General features: G+C 39.8%; 1 protein-coding gene and 1 pseudogene across 1 annotated transcript in view; both read right to left on the bottom strand.

Annotated features, from left to right (window-relative positions):
• LOC140233851 (uncharacterized) overlaps positions 1-14,450 on the bottom strand; it is a 163,870-nt gene that overhangs the window by 25,338 nt on the left and 124,082 nt on the right. The gene's annotated exons all lie outside the window — the stretch shown is intronic.
• On the bottom strand, positions 3,041-6,418 carry LOC140233669 (uncharacterized; annotated as a pseudogene).

The following is a 14,450-nucleotide window of genomic DNA, read 5'->3' as shown; positions in this document are numbered from 1 at the left end:
ACACTCCATTGCATGACAAAAAATACACTACTTTTAATGATGCCCTAAGCAACCAAATGGGATTCTTCTATTTTTACATCCACATTGTAAACTCAATTTTCATTCTCTCTCGGCACATAAAAACTGATCATATCACTAGATTGCAAAATGGGAATACAATGCCAACTCCTTGCTTGTAGATTTCTACAGAGGCTAGACCAAAAAAAAAAAAGAAAAAAAAAAGAAAGGAAGACAAGAGAAGAACAAAATTCAGAGCTTTGAATTTCTACCCAAATCACATGATGATCCGATAAACAATTTGAAAATGGTTTTATTATCCAATTTTCCAATTCCTTTTCCTCATTTTCCTTAATCTGTGAATCATGATATCTCCAAATATGGGTTAATCATGCAGTAACAAGCAGACACTGTCAATATTATTTTGTAAATTCACTAATCTTTATGCAAGCAGGATCGATATGACATTAATCAATTATAATAAAATGGGTCTCAAAATCTTTGCAATCTGAGTGGCTAATTGTCGTGTGCGAGTACTTTTACTATTGAAAGCAAGTAAGTGTCCAAATCACAAAAATCACAAAAATCATTGCATTTGTCATCATATGTCTAGTACCGGGTACTTCCAGTAAATTTTTACACTGGATGTCTCACTGCTACCAGACACTTGAAGGGAAAGTACAGTTAATTTGACTATTTTACTATAGTGCATATTGTATAAAACAAATAATGGACATTTGTATATTGTGAATTTGTGGGACTGTATGCACTCTAAGCAAGTGCATCATATATTGATCCCTCTTAGTCCCATTTGAGAAACGTATGCAGTGCCAATAACATTTTAGGATGCTGATCCTTACAGTATAACATCAATCAAAAAGTGCATTGTGCAAACATATTTCACAAGGGAAATTCGCTCTACCACCTCTTTGACAGATAATTTTCTGTGAACAAACAAAAAATAATCACTTTAGTCTCACATCCACTTGAAGACTTCAACTATGAGTGACATGTTTTCCATGGTAATCGATCAAGTACCCATTTCCAATGATGATGAAGAATTAACTCTGCACAGCTAGTATTCAAAATGACTTCAGCAGGAAACTTCCGTCACCCCATTTTTCTTTTTAAAGTTGTCGTCCCACATCTGTGCCGATGTTACCATTTGCTACTGCACTATAAGGAACACACACGAACACATCAACACATTCACTCACACACAATTTCTGAGCTAGTGACAGAGGCTCGATTCACAGACTATTGCCGAAATCCTCCCTGAATCCTCCATCACAGGTAATATCAAATGTTCTCCATGTGCTAAGACAAATTCATTCCATAATCTGATGGGAATACAATCCTTCCACACTGCACCATTGCCTCAGGGGTTTGGTGTGCCACTACATGTGGGTGAGGAAGAAGAGGTGAGGAGTTAGAGAGCAAAATTTTTAGGGGGATATGTTTGAAAAGCTATTGCTTGTATTGCATGGTTGCTGTTTGTTTTTTTTAATCAGACAATGAAATGTAAGATATTAGAGAATGCTTAGACTAACAAGACTTAGATAGGGGAAGATCAAAATGGACAGTGAGAAAAAATGGGCATCCACTTGTAACTTCCCTTCACTATGAAATATGAACACAGTCCCACCTGCCCAACTACGTGTTGGTGGTTTTCAACTGATCTGTCATCTACAGCAAGAGTTTGCAATGTTATAGTTATTAGCTCATTGACATAATTCATAATAGATGAAAATAGAAAGATTAAATGAGAACTTACCTGTTTGAAATTTGATCTTTATTTTACGAGGGAGTTGTAGGAAGAGAATACATTGAGAGACCCGCTTTGCGCACGCGCAGTCATTTTTCGAAGCATCAAATGTGGCTGCTGGATATTTGAAAGATTATGGAGAACTTAGCTTCACGTTTGAAACTTTGGGAGGGAGAGGAGGGAATGTATTCTCTTCCTACAACTCCCTCGTAAAATAAAGATCAAATTTCAAACAGGTAAGTTCTCATTTAATCTTTCTATTTTACTTCTGGAGTCTCCGAAAGAGACTACATTGAGATTTTGAAGCTCAGTAGCCATATTTGTAAGAAATATAACAGAAATGACTATGAATTGTCATTTACCAAAACGGTAAATTGTTTACCTTGCCTGGTCATTTTAGTAGAGCAGTTGAAAGACACTTGCTCCCATCCAGCAAAGGTTTTCTGTAGTACTTTCTGAAAGTCTTTTCATTCGTCCAGCCTGCCTTCTCAAGGATAAACGAAACTGGCAAGTCTGCTCTGTGTGCAGCTGACGTCGCAGCTGCTCTTGTTGAGTGAGCCTTATATTTTGAGGTGTCGATTCCTGCCGCTGTCATAACATCTTTGATCCACCTGGAGATGGTTTGTGACGTAACTTTCGCATGGGGTCTGCGAAAACTAATAAAGAGCCGACGCTCTTGGCCTCGAATTTCCTCGGTCCTCCGTATGTAGGCTTTGATGTAGTTGACAACGCACAATCGACGATCTGGAGGGTAGGCTCTCATGCTCAGTGTGTAGCCAGCGTTTCCAGGCCTATTTTGTTTCAGTAGCTCGCTGAAATGAAATGTAACTGATGATCCCTTGAGTATCATGTTGTCCAAATTCAGGAGCTGCAACGACTGTGCTCTCTGTGTTGAGATGAGAGCCATGAGCATGCATAGCTTTTTGGTGAGATCTTGTAGGCTCAGTGCATTTGCCGGTGACAGCTTTCTGAGATAGCAAAACACAATATTTACATCCCAAGTATCTACATAGCGAGGTCTTGGGGTTCGGAGATGGAAAACTCCCTTCATAAATCTTGATATCAAAATGTTGTTCCCAACTGTAGAGGCACCATCCTCAAGAACTAGGAATGATGCGAGCGCACTTCTTGCTGTGTTGAGTGCATTGTATCCAAGACCTCCTACATGAAAAAGCTCACTAAGAAATTCTAAAACAAACTGAACACTAGAGTGAAGATGGCTTTTCTTCTTACTCTTGCAAAAGTCTGTCCACTTCTTTATGTACACACAATATTGTTTCTGGGTAGAGGCTCTCCAAGAAGCGGCCAAAATGTCCACAATTTCCTTCTTTAGTCCTGTCCTTTCGAAGGGCTGCCGCATAACCTGCAACAGAGAAGATCAATTCGATCATACAAGGGATGTGGTTCATGCGTAACAGGTTGCGTTAATAGGTTCCTACTCCTTGTAATTAGCACTGCTTCACCCTTTAACATCCTTTTCAGCTTAGGAAACCATGCCTGTGTGGGCCAATTTGGCACTACCATTATGCCTTCAGCTCTATCTGTTCTAATTTTTTGAAGACATCTTGGGATGAGACAGAATGGGGGAAAGGCATAGAATTTGAATTCTCCCCAATCCAACGTAAATGCATCTACGGCTTCTGCATTTGGATCTGGCAACCAAGTGACATATCTCTCAAGTTGGTTGTTTAGTCTGGACGCAAAGAGATCAATGTCTGGAAGCCCAAAAACTGAAACTAGTTTGTTAAAGGCTTGCTTGTTAAGCATCCATTCATTTCGGTCACTGAACTTTCTAGACCTGATGTCTGCCTCAGTGTTCTCACTCCCTGGAAGGTGTGCTGCAGTAACCCAAATATTACGTTCCATGCACCACCTCCAGATGTCTCTAGCTGCACTGTCACAGTCCTTGGACTTAATACCCCCCATGTTATTCAAATAAGCAACTGCTGTTGTGTTGTCTGACCTAAGGAGGACATGAACATCATGTACAGAAGAGCAAAAGGACTTCAGTCCAAACCCGGCTGCCAATGTCTCCAGGTAATTGATATCATTCTTTCTAGCTCTTTCCATTTCAAGATCGTTCCATCTGCCTCCTGTTTCAATGGACAGATTTGTGGCTCCCCAACCAAGCCCACTAGCGTCTGTACGCAGCTCAAGTGTAGGTCTGTTACGCTTAATTGGTGCACACTCCTCAAAGACATGATTAATCCACCATTTGAGCTCTTCTTTCCCTTCTAATGACAGCTTCATAGGTCTGTCAAAATGGCCTTTGTTAGCTTTAAGGGCGGCAATTTTGTCACGTTCTAGGCATCTGTAGAAAAGAGGGCCATGTTGGACTCCAGGGAAAGTAGCTATTATCTTCCCGATAACATGTGACACCTGCCTGATTGTGGGTCTAGTATTGTCAAGCAAGTCTGAACAGACTGTGATAATGTCCTGCATTTTCTCTTCTGGCAAGGAGATAGTCATATCACCAGTGTGCAGCTTAAACCCTAGGAATGTGAGCTCTTGTTGGGGTTCTAGCATAGATTTCTCCTCATGGACTACGAAACCTAGCTCAGACAGGAGATTTGTGGTTGCACGTACAGCCTCCTTTGTTTGTTCTATTGACTCTCCGATAATGAGAGTATCATCAAGGTAGCCTAATACTATGTGCCCCATTTCTCTCAGTGTAGCGAAAACAGGTTTCATGAGCTTGGTGAAAAGTCTGGGCGCTGTGCTGAGCCCATTTGGTAGGACTTTGAACCTGTAAAATTTCCCTTGCCATGGAAATTTGAAGAATTTTCTGTGTTCAGTGTCAATTGGAATGGAGTAGTAAGCATCTCGGAGGTCGACTGAGGCTAGGAAATCTCCTGGGGAGATTAAAAGGGCAGCTGTATGAATGTTATCCATTTTGAAGTGTTGTACGCTCACACACTTGTTCAAATCTGTCAAATCAAGTATTAGTCGAACACCCCCATTTTTCTTGGGTCGTGTGAAAATGTTTGAGAGAAATTCTCCTTCTTCATGACCACATTCTTCGATAACATTCTTAGTCAGTAAGCTTGCGATCTCTCTGTCAATACAAGCTGAATTGTGCTGGTTTGGTTTGTATTGAATGATGGGCTTATCCCTCCTAGGGGGCATACATGCTTCTTCAAATTCAATTTTGTAACCCCTGATTGCTGCCAAAATAAATGGATCAGCTGTGATTTGGCACCATCGCCTGTAAAAAAGCCTCACTCGACCTCCGACTGCCACTGGAGCTTTCTTTGGAATACATTGCACACACGTACAAATACATTGGGGAATGCAGGTATGATCATGATGTGAATCGAAACTACCTACCTCTTTGGGTATGCTGGTAGTTATTTCTTGCGCTGCATTGGAGGCCTGTGCTGTGGAGCCTGTTGTGGGGGGCGGCTCGCTGTGCGGGGTGGTGGCTGCTTGCTGTGACCCCACTGTGGGCGCTGACCTAAAAAAGGCCTGCTACTACCGCCGGCTGTTGGTCTGTGTGTTGAGGCAGCTGAACTTGCAGTCCAGCCAGCACTTCTGTATTGTCGCTTGGAGAAAGCTGCTCCCCTGTACGGGTGGTACGTACTAGACTGTGGCCGCGAAATTGGGTTTCTCATCACCCCTGATGCAGCTTTCTGCTCCTCTTTGAGATCTTTCATTCTCTTTCCCAATTCATCCCCGAATAGGAATTTAGTGACGGGAGTGGAAGGTTTGCAAAGATGAGAGTAAGTGGCTGCCATGTCCGGCTTGATAAGTTCTTTCCTCAACGAATTGAGTTCAAAATTGGCATTGCACAGCAACGCCAATGCGTCCTGCTGTGTGTTGGTCAGCCGAGGTGATGGGAAAGACTGTATTAGCGCGCTCAGGCCCTTCGTCAGCGACTTCTGCACACGCTGTAACTTGGCATCTCTACTGCGTGTGTGTTGCGGTAGGTTATCCCAGATCGGGCCGTTCACCTTCGGTGTAGCGAGGTAAACACAGTTGCTCGGGGCTGGATACTTAGATGCCGTCTCTTCCAACACTTTTTCTTCTAGAGGGTGGCTTATGAGGTAAGTAGTAGAGCTGGCTAAGTCCTCGTCTACCGGTAGCCCTGTATCACCCGGCTTGGCAAATTTTGCTGCGAGAACGGGAATTTCTAGCACGTCTGCCGCGTCTGACGCAAATTCGCCTTCTTCTCTGTTGGCTTCGCCCGTGTCACGCACGTGCGGCTCCCCGCACTGTTGAAAATCAGTTTCCATAGGAATTTCACACTGTCCGGCGCTGTGCGCCTCATCGTACGCCACAAAATGGCGCGATGCCGGTTTCGGCGGCGTGGAGTTTACATACACTGGGCAGCGCGTCGACCACTTTACTCAGAAGACTTTCCAGTCTCGATAGTCTGTCCTCGACATCCGAGGATTTTTCGGCCGTCTTTGGGCCCTGCTTCGCTTGCGGCACTTTACCCGCCATGTTAGTACCGGAAACCGTGACCGACTTAACTAGTTTCTTTTTCGGCTTGACTTGTTTGCCTGTCGGAGGGGAACGTTCTTCGCAAACAACGTTGGTGTTTGCCACTGCGCCGGGCTTAGCCGGATGATGCAGCTGTTCTTGGGGCTGTTGTACCTCCATCACCGTAGCCACCGCGTGACTTTCGTGGAATGAGGCCGCTAGAAAGGGCTGTGCTTGCCGCCTTGCTAAGCACCGAATAATCGTTGTACGATATAGGAAGATAGCGGAATCTAAATTCCACTAACTGCTGGTTTCTAGAACCGTTAGTACCGCGAAATGCGAAAAAAGATCAGAATTTTCGACTGCGATAAGGGAACTGCGTTCGAATACTCGTGCGTAGAAAAGCGATATGACTGCGCGTGCGCAAAGCGGGTCTCTCAATGTAGTCTCTTTCGGAGACTCCAGAAGTAAAATTGTAAGATTGGCTGTGCGTACCAAACTTCTACCCATCTCAAAATGACGGATCACTTTAGAGTCATTAATTTTAGTCCTGTCAAAAGTAGTAATTACTGTAATGTATATTGTAAGACATTACAAAGATCAAACTTAAACCACCTACAAGACAGTCCTTAACTTCCAAAACATTCATTTTTTTTTTCTTGTAAACTCACATTAAAAATCTGATGCTAAACTCTTCAACAAAAAAAAACTAGAAATGTCGCTTTGGCGACTGGTATGCCTCCGCCATAATGCATGATTTTCCCAATAGGTCTAGATAGTACATGTGGACACTGTGTGATTACATTTTCACAAAATTGGTAAAATATTGGAATGACAAGTTTGTCACAAATGTGTTGAATGTTCACCTTCCTTGACCTAGGTTTAATTGGATGAATAGGAGAGCATGTATCTAGGGATTTCAGGACTTTAACTTGACTTTGACCCATTCATACATTTAGGCATTGAGTAATTTTCAAGGTACAGGTGTGGAGAAAAAGTGCAATTTCTGAATTGAATAGTAAATTGTTACCATTTTCATCTGGCCCTTGACCCTAAAATTCATAAGATAATTACTTTCAGGTAGAACATGCATAATATGTACTAAGTTTCAAGGTAACTTGAGCCACTTCCGAGATATGGAGGAAAAAGTTAGTTCAGCACTTTCACTTGATCTTTGACCTTTTGACCTTTGAGGCAAAAAGAGAAAAAAAAAACTTTCCAGAGAATTTCTATTAGGTTACACACGCATACACCAAGTGTAAAAAAATAACCCTGCTGGCATTGCATAAATATGAGGGTAATAGTAAAATTTTGAAGTCTTGCATTTGACCTTTGACCCCTGACCTTTGACCCCATGAACCCTACATTCTCTAGATAATCACTTCCAGTCAGTACATGTATATACTATGTTCCATGAAGATACCAAGAGAACAATTTTCCAAGGTACGGAGAAAAAAAAGAAGTTTTAATATTTTTACTTGACCTTTTGACCTTTGACCTTTGACCTCATGACCCAAACTTTCACCAGAGAATCTTAATTGGGTAATACATGTATACACTAAGTTTCAAGAAAATCTCTTCAGGCATTCAATAGATATGGTGGAAATAGTGAAATTTTATGTATTTGATCCTGACCTTTTGACCTTTGACCTTTGACCTCATGACCCAAACTTTCACCAGAGAATCTTAATTGGGTAAAACATGTATACACTAAGTTTCAAGAAAATATCTTCAGGCATTCAATAGATATGGTGGAAATAGTGAAATTTTATGTATGTGACCTTGACCTTTTGACCTTTGACCTTGAGCATGTGCACCCAAAAGTTGATAGGCACAACTTCACCCCCTAATACACATACATGCCAAGTTTCATTAGGATACCTCAACAGGTTTCGATAGTTACCTTGTCCACAAAATTCATTACGGACGGACGGACGGAAGGACGGACGGACGGACGGACGGACAACCCGAAAACATAATGCCTCCGGCACCACTTCGTGGCGGAGGCATAAAAATGCAGGATAAATACCAAAGTACCACCATGGTATGATTCAGAACTAAAATGTTTACACAAAGTTTCAAAATTTAAATTTCAAAAGCTTTCATTTAAAAAAACAGCAAATTGAACATTTGTTGAACACAACATCTTTCATGCAGAGTAAAGAATTCAATACAAGAGAGAGAGAGAGAGAAAGAGAGAAAGAAATTATGCAGAGCTATTAGATTGAATAGTATTAGACCACTACTGATAATGGTCATATGATATATGAAAAGCAATTAACAAGTTAAACAGAAAAGAAAGGAAACAGATTATGAGGTCAGTAACAATGTGGTATCCCATGTCAACAACGTTCATATTAAAGAACACACAGAGAAGCTTGTGTTTCGAAGTCAGGCCTTTACGTCAAAATCAAAGCAAGCTGTGATTTCTATATCTTCCTTTGTAGGAGTGGGGGTTGGGGTTGGGGGTTGGGGATAGGGATGGGGGTGGGGGTGGGTGAATAATGTAAGGGTGTGATTTCCCAAGGTATATCATTGAACTATACAACACAAAACGAACTAATCCTCTACAAGTCTTGCTTCCAGACAGCAAGTTCCTGGAAGCAAATATCTCAAATGAACACACAAAAGGCAAGTAAAAGTTCTATGAATAGTGATACAGGGAGAATCAAATCTTCTCTAAAGGCTTCGCTACCGTATTGTATTTCTCTCAACAACAGAAAAGAAGACACCCTAGATTTCCCAAAGTAATGTAAACCTATTTTACTGGCAATAGTTAATTTGACAAACAACAACTCTTTTCACAGCACTGTATTCTCACTGAGAAAACTGCTGAACAAAAAACTTAGAACTTAATCAACAGCAAAAAAAACAAAACAAAACAAAACAAAAACAAACAACAAAAAATGACAACTGAGAGACATTTTGGAAAAAACTTCGTATTGAAACATTTCTCATGAAACAAGGGGGCAGTAAAGTAATTTTACTTAAATCTAGGTGAGCTCTTTTTGCCGTCATCTGTTTGGGTGTCTAGTCCTATGTGGAGGTCTGAGACTAAGACAGATAGCTGAGTGCAAGAAAACCAGCTAGATGTACATGTAGTCACACCTGAAGATTGAACAGAAAAAAGCATGAAAAAGACTGTACATCACAGACTAGTTCAAGTGGGGTGTGTAGACCGCCTTCTAACCAGGAGAAACACATACATTGCATTTTTTGCTACAGGTACCAATATCATTTTGTCAGTTGAAATTTGTGAATGTATCAAAAGACTTGCCAATTCACACAAGTAAAATCACTGACAATATATGGCATATTCAGTATATAATTTAGCTTGACAAATTGAAAAAAAAAAATAAACAAACAAAAACAAACAAAAGAAAAACATACAGCATGCTCTTAGTAATTTCTGGCGATTTTATCATTGTGTTTCCGAGACCTTCTTAATTTTGTTGTTGTTCTTGTTGCTGGATGCTGAGATTTTTGGAAAAAGAAGTATTAACGCCTCCTTATTCTTTAAAAGTCAACATAGCAGTGACTACTTTCTGCCAATCAACCTACACATTTGATGAGGGATGTGTATTCCCCAGTACATCACAACACAAACATGATTATCTTTGCATTTGTTCAGAGATCTATACGTAGGATACATAAATCATACTCTTGATGAGTTGGGAATTAAGAGGGAGGGGAGGGGAATAGGCAGGAAAGGGCTGGGGCAGAAGACTACACGTTCCCAGCAATGAAAAGAGCAGCTGCCCGAGAAAAGATGTGTGCCGACGACGACTCCGCAGCGGCGACACTGGTATGATCTGCCGAAATAAACGTTGGCCTGGAGGGATTGCAGCACTCTCTCCCTCTCTCTCTCTCTCTCTCTCTCTCTATCTATATCTTTCAGTCTGTTGATGAATTTCAAATATAACTCGCATAATGTCAGCCTCGGTATTATGTCACACTCATACATATCTGAAGATTAGGCCCCGGCCAAAACTTTTCATTACAGTGCACATCTCATGATCCAATACAATTCTCTGTTCAGAGCCACCTGAAAGGATCGTTTTCAATGAATTTTCATTCCATCAAATTCAGAACTACTTTAAAAGTGGATATTTTCGCGCAACTAATTTCTCGTACTCGGCCAGGTAAGAAGAGTTTTGAATGTTTTTAATTTCGTGGAATCAAGATATCAAGTACTGGAACATTTGGCAAGCAAAAACATTCCTGTGCTTTTATTTTCGTGCTAGTTTCTGGTTGCGCAAAATGCGCGAAAATGTCAACACTGCGAAAATTTGGACTTTTACAGCAGTATGCATGGCTGAATAAACATCAAAATCATTCTTTGAACTGATTATGCAAACTCTTGATCAGAGAGAGAGAGAGAGAAAAAAAAATGCCTTGTTCTCTGAAACTCAGGACCTCCTGCTGGTTTGAAAGCCTTTCTGTCCTAAATGGGACCAATCTACACTTCAACTACAGAGCTAGAAAATATTTTTTGGGATATTGCTGAATCTAGAAATGCTCACCTAGCTTTATCGTATGACATATTTGCTTCATAAATCAAATGCACCATGAATTGAGAAATATCACTGTAGGTGATTAACATCCTCTACGAACACTTCTGTACTGGTACACTGCTAGGAATAATAAACATTAAACTTTACTCGAGTACATTATTGTAACACAGACATAGATTATATAACTTTCAAACATATGATCTTAATATGAAATGTATATTGGGTTATAATCAACACACCTGTTGAGTGAATGACAAAGATGATTTGAATTTGAACTCAGTTGTCTTATTCTTCTGGAAATGCATTACATATTCTACAATGCCACATGGATACATGATCTCTTCAAATCATCTGCACATAATCACTTATTCTATCTTCTTTTAATCATGTTCACAAAGTTGTTGTTGTTTCTTTTTTTGCCACTTTTCTGGCATGTATATTCAACAGTAGTGATAGGAAGAAATTGTTACACATTTGTGGTTCAGTAAGTAAATGGCAGTTAAGTAAATTACCTTCATTACTCAGAATTCATGAGACTGAAAATGTTGCATTATCTTTTTGTACAGATAATATCTCACAGGGGACAAAAATAACCAGTAAAACATACTTATAAACACACTCAAACACACACATACACACTCACACAGAAACACACACAATGACACATGTTTACAAAAGGGTGTATACCCACATATACATAAACACATCAAACATGCACACAATGACACTGGATAATAGGCATACAAAATATTAATCATCAATTATATTATGCTAGACAAGGGCATTAGTCATTATGTCAAAACAAAAAAAGACTAAGAGCTAAGACCAATTGTAGTTGTCAAAGTAATACAGTGTATGATGTAAAACCCTGCTGGGTCTATTACACTCCAGTAAAACAAATGACATGATAACTCCATCTGTACAACTAACTATGTGCATTCAATTAACTAGGAATGGCAACTTGGCAAACTGCACAGTCCCATGTATTATCCATTCTGTTTGTATGAGGTTAATTTATAGTGGCAACTTATCTGTAGTGCAAGAAAGTTCAGCACACTAATTTTGTTAAAAGTTGTTTGTTTCTGATTGCATGGCAAATTTTAGCATCATTTTAGTATGTCTAGTCACTAAAAAGTGCAGCACCAATAATATTGATGTATGTTAAAGGTACTGTTTACCATTCGGAGCAGTGATTTAGAAAATGTGCGAGTTATCACATTTGATGCATATGTGTAAGTCAGGTGTATCAAAAAACATCCTACCATATAAAAGTTCAGCAATAAAGCCTAAGATGTAAGGAGATATCACAATTTTCCTCACTAAACCATAACTGTAGACAGTTTAGTCTAGAAACAATTTTATCATAACTACTGTTCACATTGGTATATTTAACAATACTTAACATTGACTATACTGATTAACTTTTTTACACTGGTTGTTTATATCCCTAACTCACATTTTAGAACTATTTTGAAGCACTAAAGCTGGGTCTTTGTTTCATCTGAAAAAGGTAAACGATGCCTTTAACATGAATGTACAGAACTTTCTTTTCATTGATGGAACATGGGCAATTTCCCACCCTACTTTGAAAGGCCTTACGACAGATGCTGGGCAGCATGGTAGTCCCATGAGGGCAGAAACAAAACAAAACATAACAAACAAAACAAAAAAGCAGGTAGGGAGGGGAAGCCTTGTGAAATAACAATTAGGCAAGATATGACATATAAACTTAATGATCTCTGCATATGTTATGGAGAAGCCAGATGGGAATTCTGACTATAATATATATACATGTATAATACAAAAATAAAAGATATATAAGAAAGTAATATCCATCTTCTCTCTGCCTGCCTGTCTACTACAGTATTTGCCAGGCTCCATAATGTAAGCCCACTATTAGAGAGCCACATCTGGCTAGTGAGACGATGACATTTAAGCAACCTTCAGACTAAAGTCACTCTTGTGCTTTGGGCTTTGTCAATCGAGAAGTGGAAGAAAAAAAAAGAAAAAAAGGATAAAAGAAAGAGAAGGATAAAAAAACCTCCTTATCGGAAGACGCACTAACAGAAAGACGTGCATACAATGTAGATATAGCAAACACACTCTCGGAATGAATGGACTGGGAAGGGATCAGGGGTGTGTTCACACCGCTGCATTTTATGGTAGGATCACACCTGCTTGTAAAGAGTCTACCTGTTTTACACCCGATCTCTTAAGGGTGCTACATGCGGCATTACTAGAACCCTATTTATACTGAGCAAAGTGCAGGTTCTGACTCCTCCTCCAGCAGCCTTGAGCAGCCTTTCAGCTCAGTATAAACAAAAAGAATACGATTAAAGGAGACCCAATCTGATCAGCTCCTGAAACCACATATGCAGGGTGAATGGACAGGGAAATGTGGCTGCAATGTGGCTACTGTTTGGACTTGAAATGCAGCATCAAAACACAACATTTTATAGAGTCAAAAGTTTTATGCCTTAGTTCTGAAAGATATCACAGCCTATTTCTTCCTCATTTTTTTTTTTTTTTTTTTTTTTTTGGGGGGGGGGGGGGCTCTGACAGAAAAGGTAAAATCAGGAGGTGGGTTCATCCTCTCGGTCTTAACTTTAAGATAGAGGTTGTGGTATTTTATACAGTTCAAAACCATTCAATTTCTGCTTCAGAGAGCCATAGATAGAATTGGGCTATTAAGGTGAATGGGACATGAAATGTGCAGAGGTGCATTCACACTACTTAGACTTTACTTCAAGGTACGGTTGTACAAGATGATAGAGTCAACCACTTGGCCCGAATCCACGAAGGTAGTACAAACTTTGTCCATGGTTTAAACCATGGACAAGACCGTAGTTTTGTATGGGATGCCAAGTGTCGCATGGCCTATTCTGTTACGAAATCAGTCATTTCGTTATGAAATGTTAACATTTAGTCGAAATGATCATTTCGTTAATGAAATGGTCATTTCGTCGATGAAATGACTGATTTTGTAACGAAATAGGCCATGTGACACTTGGCACCCCATACAAAACTATGGTCTTGTCCATGGTTTAAACCATAGACAAAAATTGTACCACCTTCGTGAATTCGGGCCGATGGGTCTTGATCTGCTTTGGGGGGTAAAAAAGTTAGAGGGATTATTGTGGCTGAATCAATGATCTGAGAAAGTTCTGCAGGCATATTTTTGCAAAGTCCTCTCTGTGCCAATGAGTCAAATGTGCATAAATTTGATGGACAGGAAATTAACGTGGCATGTAGAGGGTTAAAGGTAGGGAATCCCATTTGCATGCCTTAAATGAAGAGTTGTATAAATACAGTGGTATGTTGAAGAGAGTATCATTTTAGAAACTCCCATAAAGTATTGAAAGTGGAAGGTAACATTTAGTACATTTTTATTGACCGTTAGATTTTGAATTGAATTTTTTTCGGGGCTCACCGTAAATTCCAGTACATTACTAGGCTACCTTTGCAGACCCATGCACTGCATGTGTGTTCATCATGTATATTTTGTGAAGAAAGTTCTTTCAAAACTTACAAACATTTCTATATACATTCTTGCCACACACTCTACTTGTTATTACATCAGCTCTTATACTTTTAGATTTGTGTTTATAGATAAAAGATACAGAAGACTGCAACAAAAATGCTTAAGTGTGGCTGACACACAGAACTACTGAGTAGTTGAGTTTTGTGCATTATTCAAATTGTAGATAACTGTTGACTTCCAAATTTCTCAGCAGTGGCCTAAACAAGTCCCC

Source organism: Diadema setosum, chromosome 10 (genome assembly GCF_964275005.1).
Source record: "Diadema setosum chromosome 10, eeDiaSeto1, whole genome shotgun sequence".
Taxonomy (NCBI): domain Eukaryota; kingdom Metazoa; phylum Echinodermata; class Echinoidea; order Diadematoida; family Diadematidae; genus Diadema; species Diadema setosum.
Note: the sequence above shows the minus strand (reverse complement) of the source record. Positions and strands in the feature narration are given on the sequence as shown.